Here is a 19520-nt window from a genome sequence, read left to right as displayed (position 1 = left end):
AATGGACAGGAGCCAGATATAGTCAGGTCCAATCAATGCCTAAGCCAATACCGCTCACATTCTGTAATTCAATAAAGTTGTGGCCAAAATTTGCCCAATAACATAAACCTAATATCTGTGTCCTTGTGTGAGTTATTTCCAATGAGGGGGTGGCTGCGGGGTCTCGACACGCAAGGGTGGGGGTGGGGGTTGTCCAGTTCCCAAGTTTCTTTGGAAGAAGCAATGTGCTTTAAATATAAGTGAGGCTTGCAGCTCAGTCTGGTTCTGCTGAGCACTGATGCCAACTATAGAGTGTCCTGGGTACCTGAGCTCTCTCACACACAAAATTGCGGGTGGTCTGCACCCACACTGCAGGGCCTCCGAGGCGAGAAAAGAAAGAAAGAAGAAGAATCTACAAGAAAGAAGATTCCACCTAAACATTAGGAAGAACTTCCTGACAGTAAGAGCTGTTCGACAGTGGAATTTGCTGCCAAGGAGTGTGGTGGAGTCTCCTACTTTGGAGGTCTTTAAGCAGAGGCTTGACAACCATATGTCAGGCGTTCTCTGATGGTGTTTCCTGCTTGGCAGGGGGTTGGACTCGATGGCCCTTGTGGTCTCTTCCAACTCTATGATTCTATGATTCTATGACTTCTGGTGCTACGTAAGGCCCTGGAAGTCACCTTCAAGGCCTCGTGGGAGAAGGCGTCAGAAGCGACCTCCGAGGCCCCGCGAGGCCTCAGATGTGATTTCCGGCCACGCAATGTAATGTGACGTCATGATATCACGTTACTTTGTGGAGCCTGTTGGGCACCCATAATCTGGGCCCCAAGTCAGTGCCCCAGTTACTGAGCACCATTCTGATTTGTTTGTTTCTTCCCAGTGGGTCCTTCGTTCAACCCACCCTACAACTAATCCAGAATGCAGTAGCTAGACTGGTGACTGGGAGCGGCTGCTGAGACCACATAACACCGGCTTCGAAAGACCTACATTGGCTCCCAGTACGTTTCCGAGCACAACTCAAAGTGTTGGTGCTGACCTTTAAAGCCCTAAATGGCCTCGGTCCTGTATACCTGAAGGAGCGTCTCCACCCCCATCGTTCTGGCTAGACACTGAGGTCCAGCGCTGAGGGCCTTCTGGTGGTTCCCTCTCTGAAAGAAGCAAAGCTACAGGGAACCAGGCAGAGGGCCTTCTCGGTAGTGGCGCCTTCCCTGTGGAACACCCTCCCACCAGATGTCAAAGAGAACAACAACTACCAGACTTTTAGAAGACATCTGAAGGCAGCCCTGTTTAGGGAAGCTTTTAATGTTTGATGCATTATTGTATTTTAATATTTTTTGGAAGCCACCCAGAGTGGCTGGGTGGGGAAGCCCAGCCAGATGGGCGGGGTATAAATAATAAATTATTGTAATTGTTGTTGTTGTTTGTTGCATTTCCCAGTCACTTTCCTAGCAGCAAAAAGTCTCGGTGTTGCCTTTGAAAGTGAATTTGTCGCATTACAGAACAGGGTGCTTTCACTCACTTTAAGTGTGCAAACTTACATCTCCCAGAGTGTGCCTCCATCTCCCTCATGAAATCTGGCAGCCTAGAGGCACCTGGTGGGAATAAAAATGTAATAAATAAATAAGCATCACCTGAGGGCATTTCCCCCCCACTGCAAACACCACTGCAGAACATTGCACTGACATCATTCATGTACTGCTGTTCAGACATTTAGTGATGCTCTGGTATTTTGTTTCTTTTTGTTTCACTAACAAATGTATCCCCAGTTGTCTCCTCCTAGACCTGGATGGATCGCTGAGTAAATACTGAATGTAAAGTCCATAAATAGGCTGAAAATACTGTTCCTATGTGAGAGGGGGAGATCTATGTTATGAAATGCACATTGCTGTTTGAGAGATGGATCGAGGGTAGCATGGCCGGTTCAGTCACACTGGTTGCAGAGCCTCGGGGGGGGGCGCAGGGGGCACTGCAAATATGATGCAGTATGGAAGGTGAGATGCAGGGGCAGGATTTGGGCATTGCCCAGGGTGCTGCTGAAATGTGAGACCCCAAGGTTCACACTGTCTATGCTTAGAAAATTTGGTGACTAGGGCCACATGCTGAGAATTGGTTTTTTAAAAAAAAAAAATTATATTGAATGATTTTATGTTACAAAAAACATTACAACCATACTACCACAAAATATAAGGGATGCGGGTGGCACTGTGGGTTAAACCACAGAGCCTAGGACTTGCCGATCGGAAGGTCGGTGGTTCGAATCCCTGCGACGGGGTGAGCTCCCGTTGCTCGGTCCCAGCTCCTGCCAACCTAGCAGTTCGAAAGCACATCAAAGTGCAAGTAGATAAATAGGTACCACTCTGGCGGGAAGGTAAATGATGTTTCCGTGCGCTGCTCTGTCATCTTAGTCATGCTGGCCACATGACCTGGAAGCTGTACGCTGGCTCCCTCGACCAATAAAGCGAGATGAGTGCCGCAACCCCAGAGTCAGCCATGACTGGACCTAATGGTCAGAGGTCCCTTTACCCTTACCACAAAATATAATTGAGAAATAAAAATTACATACATCAATATTTTGTTTGTTATTTGCTACCATCTTATTTCCTCCCAAACATTCCATACAAAACACACACACGCACAGACACACACACAAATGATAATAATGAAAATAATATGCTGAGAATTGTTAAGGGACCCTCATTCCCCCCCCCCAAGCTCCAGTTCCAAGAATGCCCTGGGAAGACTGGTGCACTGTTAAACCACACTGGGAATTGGTGCTCCATGGGTGGGGGCCTCCAAACCACTCTCAGCATCCTTTACAAACTACAGGTCCCAGAATAGTCTGGGGAAAGCCATGAGTGTTTAAAGTGATATCACCGTACTTTAATTGTGGTCCACATGTTACCTAAACAGCTGGAATAAAATGGTGGTGGTGTTAATGGCCTGGGGCAAACTGCATGTAAGACGTCCAACTTTCCAAAATGAATTATTATTATTATTATTATTATTATTATTATTATTATTATTATTATTATTATTATTATTATTATTATTTTAAAAAATGGTTGGAGAATTCCTAACGCAGCCGCTTCCTCATAGAAACAGGGCCAGAAAACTTTGAAATCCATGGTGAGAAATTCAGAGAAGCAGAATGGGAACTGCATCCTGATCGGTTGAATATCGCCTTTACCTGAAGGGTCACCTCTGATCTGGAGAGTGTGGAAAACCTAAGGGCCCCCAGGACACCCCACCACCACCACTTCTCGAGAGTCTTTTTTCCCCTTTCCTATTTCTAAAGTGACAAAGCAGAAAGAGCTACTGAATGTCAGCCAAGGAAAAATGCATTTGATCTAAAGTGTAGACTCAAACCGAGAAGCTCCCTCACGGCTAGGGTCCTTTTAAAGAACAGGTCACAGACATACAGTATCTGTTTTCCAGACATGCCTCGGTGCTTGTCTCTGGCGGGCGCAGAAATGTTTGACAGCCTGACAGACATAGGCAAGGCACTTGCCTTCGAGTCAGGAACTGAGTAGCCTTGAGTTCATTTGGGGGTGTTGCTGCCCTAGCAGGCAGCAGAGGAAGGGAGGGACGAATCCTACTGCACCGAGATACGAAGCAATAAATCTGAGCACCATTAACGCTGCCTGCCTCAGCCAACCGGCAGATTTTTGCCACAAATCTTGGGGTGGGTCAGCAGGAGGGGGGACGAGGCACAGATTAAAGGACCGGCTGAGGACAATTTGTCGCCTTGTTCCTGCCATCAGCCAAGGACAGCCATGATGAAAGGAATGCTGGCTATCAATTGAGGTCTGAGCTTCCTTTTTCTTAAAGTAACGGGCTGGGTGACAAGATTGCATTTGTCAAAGCATGCTGGGAATTATTTATACCTGAAAAGAAAAACAGTTGTGAACTAAAAGAAAAGCCAGCGTGAGGTTGGGCAGGTGTTGAAAAATGTCGGCCCCACTCCAAAAAGATGCATGTGATTAATAATAATAATACAGTGGTGCCTCGCAAGACGAAATTAATTCGTTCCGCGAGTTTTTTCGTCTAGCGAATTTTTCGTCTTGCGAAGCACGGTGTCTGAAAAGTTTTGGAAAAGCTTCAAAAATCACCAAAAACCTCAAAAAAGGCTACCACACCGCGTTCTATGAGTTGCTCCTCGAAGTCAAGTCACAACTTATTAACAGTGTTAAGAAAAAGGAAACAAATTTGCAAGACATTTTCGTCTTGCAAAGCAAGCCCATAGGGAAATTCGTCTTGCGAAACAGCTCAAAAACCGCAAAACCCTTTCGTCTAGCGAGTTTTTCGTCTTGCGAGGCATTCGTCTTGTGGGGCACCACTGTAATCTCCAATAAAGCTGAGTATTGTATGTCTTTACAGTCATACCTCAGGTTAAAGACGCTTCAGGTTGCGTTTTTTTGTGTTACAGACCCGCCAAAACCCGGAAGTACTGGAACAGGTTACTTCCAGGTTTTGGGGGTTGCGCATGCACAGAAGCACTAAATCGTGCTTTGCGCATGTGCAGAAGCACTGAATCACAACCCGCACGTGTGCAGATGCGCCGCTGCGGGATGCGAACGCTGCAGGTTGCAAACATGCATCCCGCACAGATCATGTTGGCAACCCTAGCGTCCACTGTATTTTTATTTTTATGCAATATTTCTTTATTAAATTTATATCCCAGCCTTTCTCCCAAAGATGCCGAAGCATAGCTGTCAATTTTTCCCTTTTCTTGCAAGGAATCCTTTTTGGAAAAAGGGAATTTCCCTTTTAAAAAGGGAAACGTTGACAGCTATGTGCCCAAGTGATAAAACAAAGGAAAACGCCCTTAAAAAGATTTAAGGGAAGATTATGGGATGGACCACAGCTGAAGGGCAGAGCATGCGGAAGGTTCCAGGCTCAATTTTTGGATAGACCTAGGAAAGATCTCTGACTGACTTGCCGACAAACAAAAAATCAAAGAGTGAACATAGCTTTCTTTAACTAACAATGCCCTAAACGGAAAGGGCAAGTTCACAAAGACTTTGTTTAAATAAATAAATGTTTAAATAAATAAGTTCACTCACCTTTTACCAGGTGGGTGGCCTTGCAGCCGGCCAGCCAGGTCTCAACAGTTTACTGGCCAAAGGGGCGGAGGGACATCACCTCTCCCCTACATCACGCCGGCCGCGTCATCGTTGCTGGGGGTTCTGCCCTCCGTCAGACAGCCCCAGCCAATCAGCTGGCAGAGTGGGTGTGGCCACGGGCAATTTAATTGTGGCACGGCCAGCCGCCTCCCTCTTTCTCGCACCTTCACCGTATCACCGTTCTTCATGTCTTGCTCTGATATGACCTTCCTATGGCAATAGTCAGCCGCCATGTTGTTGGGACTGGGTAGGAGTTTTTGTCACCGGCCATTTGGTTATTGCCTACCTAGTAGCAGTCATCACACATTTGTAAGGTTAGGCATTGGGCAAGCCTTTGTTTGGGGACACGGGTGGCGCTGTGGGTTAAACCACTGAGCCTAGGACTTGCAGATCAGAAGGTCAGTGGTTCAAATCCCCGTGACGGGGTGAGCTCCCGTTGCTCGGTCCCTGCTCCTACCCACCTAGCAGTTCGAAAGCACCTCAAAGTGCAAGTAGATAAATAGGTACCGCTCCAGCAGGAAGGTAAACGGCGTTTCCATGTGCTGCTCTGGTTCGCCACAAGCAGTTTAGTCATGCTGGCCACATGACCCGGAAGCTGTACACCGGCTCCCTCGGCCAATAAAGCGAGATGAGCGCCGCAACCCCAGAGTCGGCCATGACTGGACCTAATAGTCAGGGGTCCCTTTACCTTTTAAAGCCTTTGGCCCTCAGTAAGGGTATCCTGGTAAACAGATCCGGGGTGTGAATCCTGTCTGAAGCCTAGACATGGGCGAGGCCCATGTCACAGCCCCTATGGGGACCACTTGGGGTGCCCCTATTTGATCTACGTCATACAGCACCCTCTATCGGTGGGTTTTCACTTAAGTGTACTCCCTGCAGATGGACAGGAGTGAAGATATAGCCTGGCTTCACCCCAATGCCTAAGCCAAACCGCTCACATCTGTAACCATTAAAGTTGCGGCCTACTTGAACCCATAAACCAAAATACTTCATGTCCGTGTGTTTTATTCTTCTTCTGGGAACTTTGTGGCTCGGGTGGCTTGGCACGCCAAAAAAATAAGCAAGCAAGCCACTTCAGAAGGAAACAGCATCAGCGACAGCAGAGAATTCAGTCTGGAGATAGCATTGAGCGGTTGGGAAGATCAATACAACTGTGATGCAGGCAGGCACAAGATTAGCGCAAAGAGTGTAAAGCAACACCAAATGTCAAGTTATACCCAGGCTGACACAGGAGACGATGACACCCAGGTTGTGAGGGCTTCTAGGGAGAGATGTCTTCCCACTGCTCTTGTGATGACGCTGCCTCACACCTAGCCGTCAGGGATCCAAACTCCAAACTCAATTTGTTTAAGAAAGCCCCTCAGGGAAGAAACACAGACCAGGTACAGACTGTCCAATTGCCGCTGTTTTCCTGGGACAGTCCCAGATTTACAGAAGCAGTCCTGATTTCTGATTTAATCCTGGAATGTCCCGCATTCCCTTAGGACAGTGTTTCTCAACCTGTGGGTCCCCAGATGTTGTTGGACTACAACTCCCATCATCCCTAGCTAGCAAGGCCAGAGCTCAGGGATGATGGGAGGTGTAGTCCAACAACATCAGGGGACCCACAGGTTGAGAACCGCTGCCTTAGGACATCCCTATTTTCATTGCAGATGTGTTGCAAGGCAGGGAGTTATGTCACACACACACATGCCAAGCCAATGAGATAAGTAACTAGACAATCTTTAGAAGACATCTGAAGACAACCCTGTAGATCAGGGGTCAGCAAACTTCTTCAGCAGGGGTCCGGTCCACCGTCCCTCAGGTCTTGTGGGGGGCCGGACTATATTTTGAAGGGGAAAAAAGAAAAAAAGAATGAATTCCTATGCCCCACAAATAACCCAGAGATGCATTTTAAATAAAAGGACACATTCTACTCATGTAAAAACACGCTGATTCCTGGGCCAGATTTAGAAGGTGATTGGGCCAGATCCGGGGCCCGGGCCTTAGTTTGCCTACCCACGCTGTAGAGGGAAGCGTTTTTTAATGTTTAATGTTTTATTATGTTTGTATATATGTGGGAAGCCACCCAGAGTGGGTGGGGCAACCCAGTCGGATGGGTGGGGTATAAATGATAAAATAATGATGATGTTGATGATGATTATGATGGAATAGGACATGCCTATTTTCATCAGAGAAATGTTGGAGGGTATGCAGGTATGTTTTAACCCCCTGCTGCCCTCAAGTACAGTGGAAGACGCTGTCCTTTCTCTAGTATTGGAGTAAGATTCAACTACCTGTCCAGCTGGCTTCTGCATGTGCCAAGAACCAGACTGCAGGGTACTGCTCTGAGGAAGAATGGTGGGAGCTCCCCTCTCCCTCTGCGCAAGGGCCTGATCCTGAAGCTCCTCTGGAGCAGGAGGATAGTATCGACCTAGAGCAATGGTTCGAGGAAGGACACAGTTCGGAAACTGACAGTTGGGCTGAGTTGGGAGATGAGCAACCAAGGGGAGAGGAACTGGAAGAGAGAGAACTGGTTTTCCCTCACTAGAAAATGTGCAGTGCATGAGCCCTACAGCCAGGAGTCTGGATAGGGTCGCCTCTCAGAAGGCTCAGTGGTGGAGGGATCACGTGGTGAGGAGACGGGAAGACAGAAGGAACTAGAGTGAAGTGGGAGGAACTCAGCTGGGAGCACCTGCACAGTGAGAACGGACGCTGAATGTTTGTGCTGTGTTCAGTAAACCTCTCTGTTGCTGCCAAAAGACTGCTTTTGCTTCATGCTGTTATCTACAGAGAGAGGGAACGTAAGCCTTGCCTGGCAACCTGGCAGTATGGGAGGGTGTGGCTTTGTCCTTTGCCTCAGGCAGCAAAATGTCTTGAGCCGGCCCCATCTGTTTAGATACATATCTGAATGTGAATTTTATTTATGTTATTATTTCTTTATTGAATTTATATACCGCCCTATACCCAGAGGTCTCAGGGCAGTTTACAGAACAAAAAAATAAAAACAACTCAATAACATCCTCCCACCAAAAAAAAAAAAAAAGAACCACAGGGAACCAGGCAGAGGGCCTTCTCGGTAGTGGCGCCCGCCCTGTGGAACACCCTCCCATCAGATGTCAAAGCGATAAACAACTACCTGACATTCAGAAGACATCTTAAGGCAGTCCTGTTCAGGGAAGTTTTTAATGTGTGATTTTACTGTATTTTTGGTTTCTGTGGAAGCCGCCCAGAGTGGCTGGGGAAACCCAGCCAGATGGGTGGGGTATAAATAATAAATTTATTATTATTATTATTATTATTATTATTATTATTATTATTATTATTAAAAGGCATAGGATGTCAATCAAATCAACCAAAGGCCTGGTTAAAAAGGAACATTTTTTTGCCTGGCGCATAAAGTTAGGGAGTTTCCCTTTGACAATGTGAAGGGCATTGGATGTCAATCAGCCAAAGGCCTGGTTAGAGAGGAATATTTTTGCCTGGTGCCTAAAGGAGTATAATGAGGACACCAGGCGATCTTCCCTGGGGAGAGCATTCCACAGACGGGGAGCCACTGCAGAGAAGGCCCCGTTCTCGTGTTGCCTCCCTCCAGACCTCTTGAGGAGTAGTCACACAAAGAAAGGCCTCAGAAGATGATCTCAGGGTCCGGGTAGGTTCATAAGGAAAGAGGTGGTCCTTGAGGTATTGCGGTCCTGAGCCATTTAATGCTTTATAGGTCAAAACCAGCACTTTGAATGGGGCCCGCAAACTAATTGGTAGCCAGTGTAGTCAGACCAGGATCGGTGTGATATGCCCAAACCACCTTGCTCTGGTGAGCAACCTGGCCACTTAATTCTGCACCAACTGAAGTTTCCGAACCGTCTTCAGAGGCAGCTGTAGGTATAGCGCATTACAGCAATCTAACCTTGAGTTTCTCACGAACTGTTATATTAATCACCGTAGATTAATGCAAACACATATTTATGCGTGAACATCTACAGAAACCACAGTGGCCGGACACAGCCCATCCTTGTCATGCGGTAACCTTAACATGGAGCGAGACGCAAGCGAGGCAAAGGCGCCCACTCTCTGGAGGAGAAAAAGCACCCATCCGTCATGGAGAAATTTCCATCTGTGTGACAGACAGCGCTTGTCTCCGACATTAGCTCTGGGCCTAGCCTCTGATCATTAGAAACGCCTCTTGACTTGAAGAGCTTTCGCCTCGTCCGCGGCCCATCTATCCCCGACATGCAGATAATTCTCTGTGCCAATTAGCGTGAGGGGTCGTTGCCACCTCGGCTAATTTACTGCCTGACGAAAGTAACTCTTTCCCAGGTCAGCGAGTGAGGGACGCTCGAAACTCTCCCTTCAGTCTTTGATGAGGCAGTTATGCACATGGGAAGCAGCCGCCCCGTGATTAACGAGATCAGACAAGAAGACGGAGGCCAGAAAGCCGAGACAACAGCAAGAGTGCAAAGAAAATTGCTTTGTTACAGTAAACATGTCTTCAGCATCTGATGGCTTCCTGGCTTGCTGAATGATCGCTTCTCTCCTTGATGACTTCTTCCTTACTTCCCCCACCCACCCAGACTTACTGAGCACCACATCTTAATATCCTGACCTTGAAGCGCCTCTTCTTTTTCTTTTCCAAATGGCCATCTCAGAGAAATGCAGTATCCACACACTTTTCAGTATCGATCCATGTCTATGTGAGCACAGAGGTGTTTCATACCTTCCAACATTTCACTGATCAAAATAATAATACAGTGGTGCCTCGCAAGACGAAAAGAATCCGTTCTGTGATTCTCTTCGTCTAGCGGTTTTTTCGTCTTGCGAAGCAAGCCCATTGAAGGATTAGCGGATTAGCGCTATTAGCGCTATTAGCAGCTTTTAGCGGCTTTTAGCGGCTTATCTGCTGATCGGATCAGCTGATAAGCGGCTTAGTGGCTTAGAAAAAGGGGGGGGAGGAAAAAAAACCAGCAGGAACTCGCAAGACATTGTCGTCTTGCGAAGCAAGCCCATAGGAGATTCGTTTTGCGAAGCACCTCCAAAACGGAAAACTCTTTCGTCTAGCGAGTTTTCCGTCTTGCGAGGCATTCATCTTGCGGGGCACCACTGTAATAATAATACAGGGGTGCCACAGAATTTTTGGTATCTTTATTTTGGATTTTACAATTTATGAAGAAATGGTTCAAATTGGCTGTGTACTTTTTAAATGTTCTGTTTATTGTTTATGTCTACTTTTGTTATGTTTGTAGTTATGTATTTCTTTTACATGGTGTAAGCTGCTTTGAGCATGGTTTTAACTTTGGAAAGGCTGCATACAAATAAAGGAATGATGATGCAAAATAATCATAATCATAATTCTATGTTTTATATGTGATGTAAGCCCCCTAGAGTGGCTGGGGAAACCCAACCAGACGGGCAGTGTATAAATATTATTATTTTTATTATCATTATCGTACCATTAACATTTACACCAGGCATGGCCAAACTTGGCCCTCCAGCTGTTTTTGGACTACAACTCCCATCATCCCTAGCTAACAGGAGCAGTGATCAGGGATTATGGGAATTGTAGTCCCAAAACAGTTGGAGGGCCAAGTTTGGCCATGCCTGATTGACACCCTACCCATCTGACAAGCCACTCTCAACAGCTTCCAAGATATATAAAAACCTAATAAAGCATTAAACATTTTAAAACTTCCCTAGACAGGGCTGCCTTCAGATGTCTTCTAAAGGACGTAGTTACTTATTTCCTTGGCTCGGGGGTCACATCATTCCATACAATAGGGACTGCTTGTTATTCTTGCCTTTTATGTTTGGCGGTGAACAAAATGAGCCCTCAACGCCCTAACCCACGGGGGCATGGTTTTCACCAAAATTCTGACGTCATCCGTCGGAATTTGGTGGGACTTTTTACAGAATTAGACAACGTTGGGTTTTCGGCTAAATCTTGACCCCGTGGGTTAGGGCACCGAGGGGACATTTTGTGGGGTGCTGTGAAATGTGGAGTTTTGACGAACAAACCTTGGAGGGGGCTTGTGCCAGTGTTTGGATCCGCTTTTGTGTGAATCGGGCGGTGTTGTCTTTGGTTAAATCTTGATGCCACGGATTAGGGTGCCAAGGGGATCATTTTGTGGGGCGCTATGAAACGTGTTGTTTTAACTGCCAGACATTTCAGGGGGACTCATGCTGACATTTGCAGGCGCTTTGGAGTGAATCGGATGACATCAGAGTTAAGTGAAAACTCATCAGAGACAGCAAATGGCCACAAAATATCTGCGCAAGGAAAAGGAGCAGGTTCGCTCAAGTGCAGGCTTCCTCAAACTTGGCCCTCCAGATGTTTTGAGACTACAGTTCCCATCATTCCTGACCACTGGTGCTGCTAGCTAGGGATCATGGGAGCTGTAGGCCAAAAACATCTGAAGGGCCGAGTTTGAGGAAGTCTGCTCAAGTGTGTTGCAAGTAGAAAAACTGTTTGTAATGAACTGAGACATGTAGTTTACTTGCCGGAATTAACAGACAGTTTGCTGAGTGTGCCAACCCTGACCAAGCATGGTTTTAATGTAAATTTGAATCACAACAAATGTCCAGTTGCCACGAGGCATCTGATCAAGGCCTGTATTTTAAAATGGGCTTAAAGATATATTTGCAAATGTTTGTATGAAACCAGCTGGCTAAGTACTTTGGCAGTTGTTTATCTTCCTGCTCTCCTGAACAAGGGCCCTGAACAAGGCCCCCCCTGATTTATAGCAGTAGCAGGAGACAAGTTTCTCAAAGTTGTAAAAGAATTACAGGCTGGGAGCAAAGGTTACACTGACCCTACATATTACAGAATACAATCAAGCTGCAAAAACACTAATTAAGAGTTGGTAAATAGTAAGATTTATTGTTTAACAGAAAATAATACCATGTGCCTCCCATCAGACTCTAGTCATATTTTCCTAAGGTTTAAGGTAAGAGCTAATGGGAAAAGCAGCTGGCTGGGAAAGGGGGGTGTAAACTGAAGAGGCTTCTTTTGAAGCTGTTTTTACTGAATTTCTTTTTACTTTGCAAAGGCCTTTTCTTCTAAAAAGCTATCTATGTTATGTATGAGATTTATTGGCTTAATGTAATTATGCAAAGGATTTAGAAAGTAAGAAATGTTAGATTCTTAGGTTAGATTCTTATTTCATTGATGGTGTGTGAGAATGTGAACCCAAGATCTCTGTTTAGATAGAATTTAATACCATGAGCCATTTGTTTTAGCCATTTGTTTTGGAATGCAGGGGCAACAGGGGCAAAAGGTGATCTGGTAATTAAGGTGCCTTGTCGAGGCAAATGTAAGATATATGGCTACTTGTCTGCCATTTATGGACAGAAGGAAATATAGCTCTTTGTCTCCCATAAAAGGTAATAGGAAATGGGTGTATCTTTTATGATTGGTTCTAGCAAACAGCCAATAGGAATTTCAACCAGGCTGATTGGACAGAGGCAGCCAAAGGAGGAGCAAGGGGACTGGGCTGAGGGAATATAAGTGCTGGCCATGAGGGCTGGAGGGGGCAGAGCTTTTGGTAACCATATACCACTGTGCCTATCATTTATTTGTCTGACAAATAAATTATTATTTTAATTTCTCTATTGCTGCGTTGAATATTTCATTCCAGCTAAGCATTAACCACGAGCAGGGTGCTACAGCCAAAGACGGTCCTTTGTATGCACAAGATTTTGAAAATAATGGATCTGTTGGGGGCGCTTGTGTGCTTTGCTCCAGAAACAGGATTATAGCAGACCAGCCAAAAACGGTTTGGTGAGAGTAAAGGAAATGAAAACTTGCAAAGTTGACTTGCATAGTCAAATAGCCCAGGTGGGGCTCAGTAGCTTGGGAAGCAGGTGTGTGATGCCTCAGCTGGAATAGGCTCAGGTGAGGGCCAGATGCCTTGTAAAGCCCAGAGGATATAACAGGAAGACCAAACTGGCCAGGCCTGCTGTCACAAGCTCCTCATCTCCTTGATCTCCCAGAACCAAGAGAGGCATGAAGCAGGAGGAGCAAAGACAGGCACACAGGCAGTATGCAATTGCTTGGAAAACACCCTGGAGAAGAGGTGACGTAGCTAGCTGTGGGGAGACAGGGACCTTTAGTCATGGCAACTGCTTCCTGGGGGCAAGACCCCCAAGTGTTGGGGCTGACCTTTAAAGCCCTAAACGGCTTCGGCCCAGTATTCCTGAAGGAGCATCTCCACCCCCATCGCTCAGCCCGGAAACTGAGATCCAGCGCTGAGGGCCTTCTGGCGGTTCCCTCACTGCGAGAAGCCAAGTTACAGGGAACCAGGCAGAGGGCCTTCTCTGTAGTGGCACCTGCCCTGTGGAACGCCCTCTCACCAGAGAACAACAACTACCAGAGTTTTAGAAGACATCTGAAGGCAGCTCTGTTTAGGGAAGCTTTTTAATGTTTTGTGCATTACTGCATTTTAATACAGTGGTACCTCGGGTTACATACACTTCAGGTTACATACGCTTCAGGTTAGAGACTCCGCTAACCCAGAAATAGTGCTTCAGGTTAAGCAATTTGCTTCAGGATGAGAACAGAAATCGTGTTCCAGCGGTGCGGCAGCAGAAGGAGGCCCCATTAGCTAAAGTGGTGCTTCAGGTTAAGAACAGTTTCAGGTTAAGAACAGACCTCCAGAACGAATTAAGTTTACAAAGTAAATAACTGTTATTTTCAATAAGGTTATGATTTATGTTTGTTATGCTTTGTTTGTTTTATGTTTTTGTTTGTCATTGATATTGTAAAAACTAATAATTTTTTTGCAAAAAAAAAAATAGTACTTAACCCGAGGTACCACTGTATTTTGTTGGGAGCTGCCCAGAGTGGCTGGGGAAACCCAGCCAGATAGGTGGGGGATGTTTAATAATAATAATAATAATAATAATAATAATAATTAATTATTACAGTGCTCATTTGGCATTACACTCCTGTTCAGATCCTGATTTGCTAATACAGTGGTACCTCGGGTTACAGACGCTTGAGGTTACAGACTCCGCTAACCCAGAAATAGTACCTCAGGTTAAGAACTTTGCTTCAGGATGAGAACAGAAATTGTGCGGCAGCGGCGTGGTGGCAGCGGGAGGCCCCATTAGCTAAAGTGGTGCTTCAGGTTAAGAACAATTTCAGGTTAAAAACCAACCTCCAGAACGAATTAAGTTTTTAACCTGAGGTACCACTGTAAAGAGTTAACCCCAGCTTGCTTGGTGTGATATACTGCTGTCTCACGCCTGTCAATAACTTTTTGCCATGATGGCTGGGGCTGATGGGAAATAAAGTGCCATGGCAACTGGAAGGCAACACACTGGGGAAGGCTGCTGTAGATCATGGGACCTGGGGGTCTTTTATTAATTGTCCCCAAGCCCCAAAGAGAAAGAAAATAATGTGAGTTTCTTCAGAGCTGTGAGCCTTGTATGGCAGAGGCTTGGTAGTGTTCCAGTTGATTTAAGCGATCCCCACCATTCTTGTTGTGTGCATTTTTATGTTTTACTCACAGTTTAAGGTTTGTCTGGCTTTTAAATCCCAGCCTCAGCCCCCCACATCCTCTCTAGGCTGATGCATTTGCTGGACTTGGCATGGAATCCGGTCGACCATCTGGACCTTCTCTGTTTGTTAATCGCCGTCTTATCAAATGTGTATTGTTCTTATTATCTTAATAGGATCGGTTATCGACCTACTGTTTTGCTTGTTGACACCTCTTCCAAAGAAATTCGACATGTGGATGTGCTTTTGCAGAGGGGCATGCGTCCAGATGAGGAAGAATCCCAAGGTGAAGAGGGAGAGAGGGATTTGGGGCATGTCAGAGGTGAAGCAGGAAGCCCTGAAGCAAATCCAGACATCAGGAGTAGGGAGACTGCTAAAGATAAATGTCTGCTGAAGGTGAAAGGAATCATAGAATTATAGTTAACATCCCACAATTTAAAACACAGAGAGCAACACTGTAGTCCTTATTAAATGGCAGCTGTCAGGGACTGTGCTGGGGAGGGCTGTACTGTGGAGGAATGGTGGGAGCCATCCCCATTCCCCTGATCCTGGATCTTCCCAGGAGGAGGAGGACAGTATAGATTTGGAACAGTGGCTTGCAGAGAGGCATGGTTCAGAAAGCAGAAGCTGGGAAATACTGGATGGAGAAGAAGCACTGGAGGAGAGAGAGTTAACAGATTCACTGTCTCTGGAAAGCATTCATCCGCTCTCCCCAAGGTCAAGAAGAGTAGATAAGGTGGCAGCACAGAAAGCACAGTGGTTATGAGATCTTGTTACAAGATGCAGCAGTGATGGGGGTGACTAGGGAGGAAGTGGGTGGAACCCTTAATTGGGAGCACCTTCATTCCTAGGAAATGGATTCTTTGTTCTCTCTCTGTGATCATTAAAGTTTCTAACTGGTAAGAAGACTCCTTTTCCTTTGTTCTGCTTATCTACTGCCAAAGTGGGGAGGAAGCTGATTCTTTGAAGCCTCACAACAATTGTATTTGTACCACTTCTGATTTTATGTATTATTTTGTATTTGACTTCTTTCTCTTTTTTTACTTATTGCAGGTCACTCAGGGACGCGAGTGGCGCTATGGTCTAAACCACAGAGCCTAGCGCTTGCCGATCAGAAGGTTGGCGGTTCGAATCCCCGTGATGGGGTGAGCTCCCGTTGCTCGGTCCCAGCTCCTGCCCACCTAGCAGTTCGAAAGCACGCCAGTGCAAGTAGATAAATAGGTAACGATCCAGCGGGAAGGTAAACAGCATTTCTGTGTGCTGCTCTGGTTTGCCAGAAGCGGCTTAGTCATGCTGGCCACATGACCTGGAAGCTGTCTGCGGACATACGGCGGCTCCCTTGGCCAGTAAAGCGAGATGAGTGCCGCAACCCCAGAGTCGTCCGCGACTGGACTTAACGGTCAGGGGTCCCTTTACCTTTAAGGTCACTTAGAGAACTTTACATTAAGGTGGCAAACAAATATAGCTGTTACATTTTATTTTTGTGAACTCTTGTTAGATCCCCAATGTCTAAAGTGTTTCTAAATTAAATAAAATTCCGAACTCGAATAACGAGGGGGAAAGGATCTCAGTGGGAGAGCTAATTACAACAGTCGAAATGTTGCTGTTTTTAAATACAAAACTCATCAAGAAATGAAGCTATTAAATGTAAAACAGGAATCATCTGTGTTTGGCTCTGGAAAGTAAAGTCAAATCCAAAAACTGAAAACTTGGTTTTTTCCTGGAAGAAAGCCCAGGAAATAACTACTAATTTATTCCAAGAAAAGTCCCTTCGTGGGCTTAAATTATTATTGTCCAGCAATCAAGGAGAAGGAAAACTACCAGATATCCAAAGAATAGTCGCACAAAAAAGCCTACTTGACAGACATTTCTGCAGAAAACAAAATGAGTTTTCTACGGAGTTGCTTGACATACTGCCAGTAAACTCAGCAATTACTTAGAGATTACATTGGCTTGATCAACATGCATCAGTGATATGCCATTTCATTGCTCTTTTTAGCATTTTCCATTAGGCCCAAAAAACCCTTTAACTACCTTAAGTTTAGGTGCATATTTGAAGGGGAGAGTTTGTTCTATAGTAGAATAAAATGAAAGCGTTGCTGGTTCTTGGATGCAAAATGCTCATCTAGATAAGAAGCAGGAAATCCTATTATTATTATTGTTATTGTTGTTGTTATTGTTGTTATACAATTTATATCCTGCTTTTCCTCCCAAACAAGCCCATTTGTTAGCTGCTTATTGCGTGTCAAGGACCCCCAAGACACCCCTGAATAAAAACACAGTTCACACATCATTTTTGTTTTGTTTTTTGGCATAATTTTGGCCACAGCTATATTGAATTACAGTATGTGAGTGGTTGCTTAGGCATTGGTTAGCGACTATCTCTTCCCACTTGGAGGTAGGAACAGAACTGACAGCCACACCCATGCAGAAGTCAGTAAGGGTAAACAATTTTGGGGAGAGAATAAAGCTGGGTGCCAGGCTCACACCTCTCCCCAAATGCTCCCTGGGGCTCTTGCGTGGCCCTAGCCCTTTGTCAGAGATACGGACAAAAGCATGGCGAGCCCCTGGATTCCTTTAATGGAATACCCTTGCAGCAGCAGCTTCATTGGAGGGGCAGGCACAGCCAACCACATCCCCTCCACCAACAAAAAAATTAACCAATTAACCAATAACAGGGACGCGGGTGGCGCTGTGAGTTAAACCACGGAGCCTAGGACTTGCCGATCAGAAGGTTGGAGGTTCGAATCCCCGTGATGGGGTGAGCTCCTGTTGCTCGGTCCCTGATCCTGCCAACCTAGCAGTTCGAAAGCACATCAAAGTGCAAGTAGATAAATAGGACTTGCAATTGTAATAAAACCTACATACCGTATTTTTCGCTCTATAGGATGCACTTTTCCCCCTCCAAAAATTAAGGGGAAATGTGTGCGCATCCTATGGAGCGAATGCAAGCTCGTTGAATTCAGCGCAGTGGGAGGTCCCGCTGCGCTCTGGAGGCTTCAGGTTCCTTTTGCTGAAGCCAGGAGAGCAAGACGTAGTCTCCAGGGAACTAGCTAGAAAGGATACATTTTGGAGGGAACAATATCAGGCAATCACAGTCCTGCCTTTTGGAGGAAACCAATAAGACAGAGGATCCAAATACAGCAGCTTAAATGAACCAATAGTAGCTGTACCCTTTGAAACCAAAAGGCAGTTACTTTACCCTAATGCAAATACAGACAATAATAATACAGATATAAAATCCTTTGACTCAATACACAACACGGTCCATTAAGGGAAAACTGGAGCCCAGGTCCTCTGCTACCCACGCCTTCCCTGTGCAGAAGACTCCCGCGCAGTGAGAGGAGGAGGAGACTGGGTGTCAAACAACTTTTATGTTGGAAGAGGTTCAAGAAACGCCCACTGACGGATTCTGCCAGTGACTGAGGCAGCCGCGATGAGCAAGGGCTGTGCAGTCAGAAAGGTTTAACAAGGCAAATTAACTGAGAAAGGTGCCAGTTTACGCACGAGTAACTCACACCCATTACATGAACCTTCCTATATTCACCTTCATCCACAAGTTTTAGTGTTAGGAGAGAGGAAGAAAAACTTTTTTTCTAACCACTTTCTCTTTGACATGCATAATTCTGTAAACTCCTGCGCCTCCCCCTTTTTACTCACTTTTTCTTTCAACCCAAAGGTCTCCAAGGCTACAGCCTTTTTCTCATCGGGGAGTTCTTCCACCCCCTTGATCGTTTTGCAGAATGATACATGCAAAACGGATGGGAAACCTCTCTCTGTTCTAATGCCTTAACTTACAACACCTGACCTCAAGATATGGCAACGCTCTGCCATCTCTCCTGTCAGCAATTTTCACATTATAGCTATTTCGGTAATGGAGAAAAGGTACCTTAATCAAATGACTGGGAGCATGTTTGATAGTTCTCTTCAAATTCATAATAATCAGGTCTAATGAGAAGCACTCGTCCTCTGATTGCCTGGACAGGTTTTCTTCTTTCTTCCTTTAATTCATAATGAAGCTACAAAGAAACGATGTTTTAAGTGAAAGCCGACTCCAGAAACAATACATGTCCTGCTGTTGTCGAATGAAAATGGCAAAAAGGAAAGTTACGCATTGTAGAGTGCGGCTTGCTGGGGACAACTCTCTTCTCAAGATGCAACCAGGTCTGTGTTGACTCCAAAGAACTTTGCCTGGAGGGACAGCCACAAATGTGACAATGGCACTCACGGCCAATCTCTCTAATTATTGGCTGTGCAATAGCACTAATGATTATTAAGCTCCAAAGTAGTAATTTCCCCAGGAAATTAGAAAACTGACAACCTCAGAAAGCACATTTGTAACAAACCATTGGAGAGGTGAGGAAGTTAGGACATTTTTCTCTAGTTATTTGTGCTAAGGCTACTGTATTAACTTGGGTCAAAATCAAATACGCCTGTATGAATGCAGTTACCGTGCAAGGGATCAGATGTCTATTTTGGCATTGAGCTGTACATAAATTATTATTAAAAGTCTAGGGCAGTGCCGGATCTACATATAAGCTAAACAAGCTATAGCTTAGGGACCCACTCTCTTGGGGGCCTCCAAAAAATTTAAAGGGAAAAAACACCTGGATGTACATTTCCAAAATATAAGATAAAAAACAAATAAAATAAAATCTACATACAGCAACAGTGTTTTGTGTTGTGTAGGCTCCTATGATGTAAGTAAAGGGCCCCGCCTGCTAGCCTGCTCCCTAAAATATCACTGGTTTGCTCATTTCTATATATAGGTGCCTATATTCTGCATGTGCAAATGGTTTTAGATACCTATTAGGTCCATAAATTACCATATATAGCAGGGGTCAGCAAACTTTTTCCCTCAGACCTTGGGAGGGGGGAGAGCCAGACTATATTTTTTGGGGGGAGAATGAACGAGTTCCTATGCCCCACAAATAACCCAGTGGTGCATT

This window comes from Podarcis bocagei (genome assembly GCF_964188305.1).
Source record: "Podarcis bocagei genome assembly, chromosome: 14".
NCBI lineage: Eukaryota > Metazoa > Chordata > Lepidosauria > Squamata > Lacertidae > Podarcis > Podarcis bocagei.
This window is presented reverse-complemented; position numbering follows the sequence as displayed.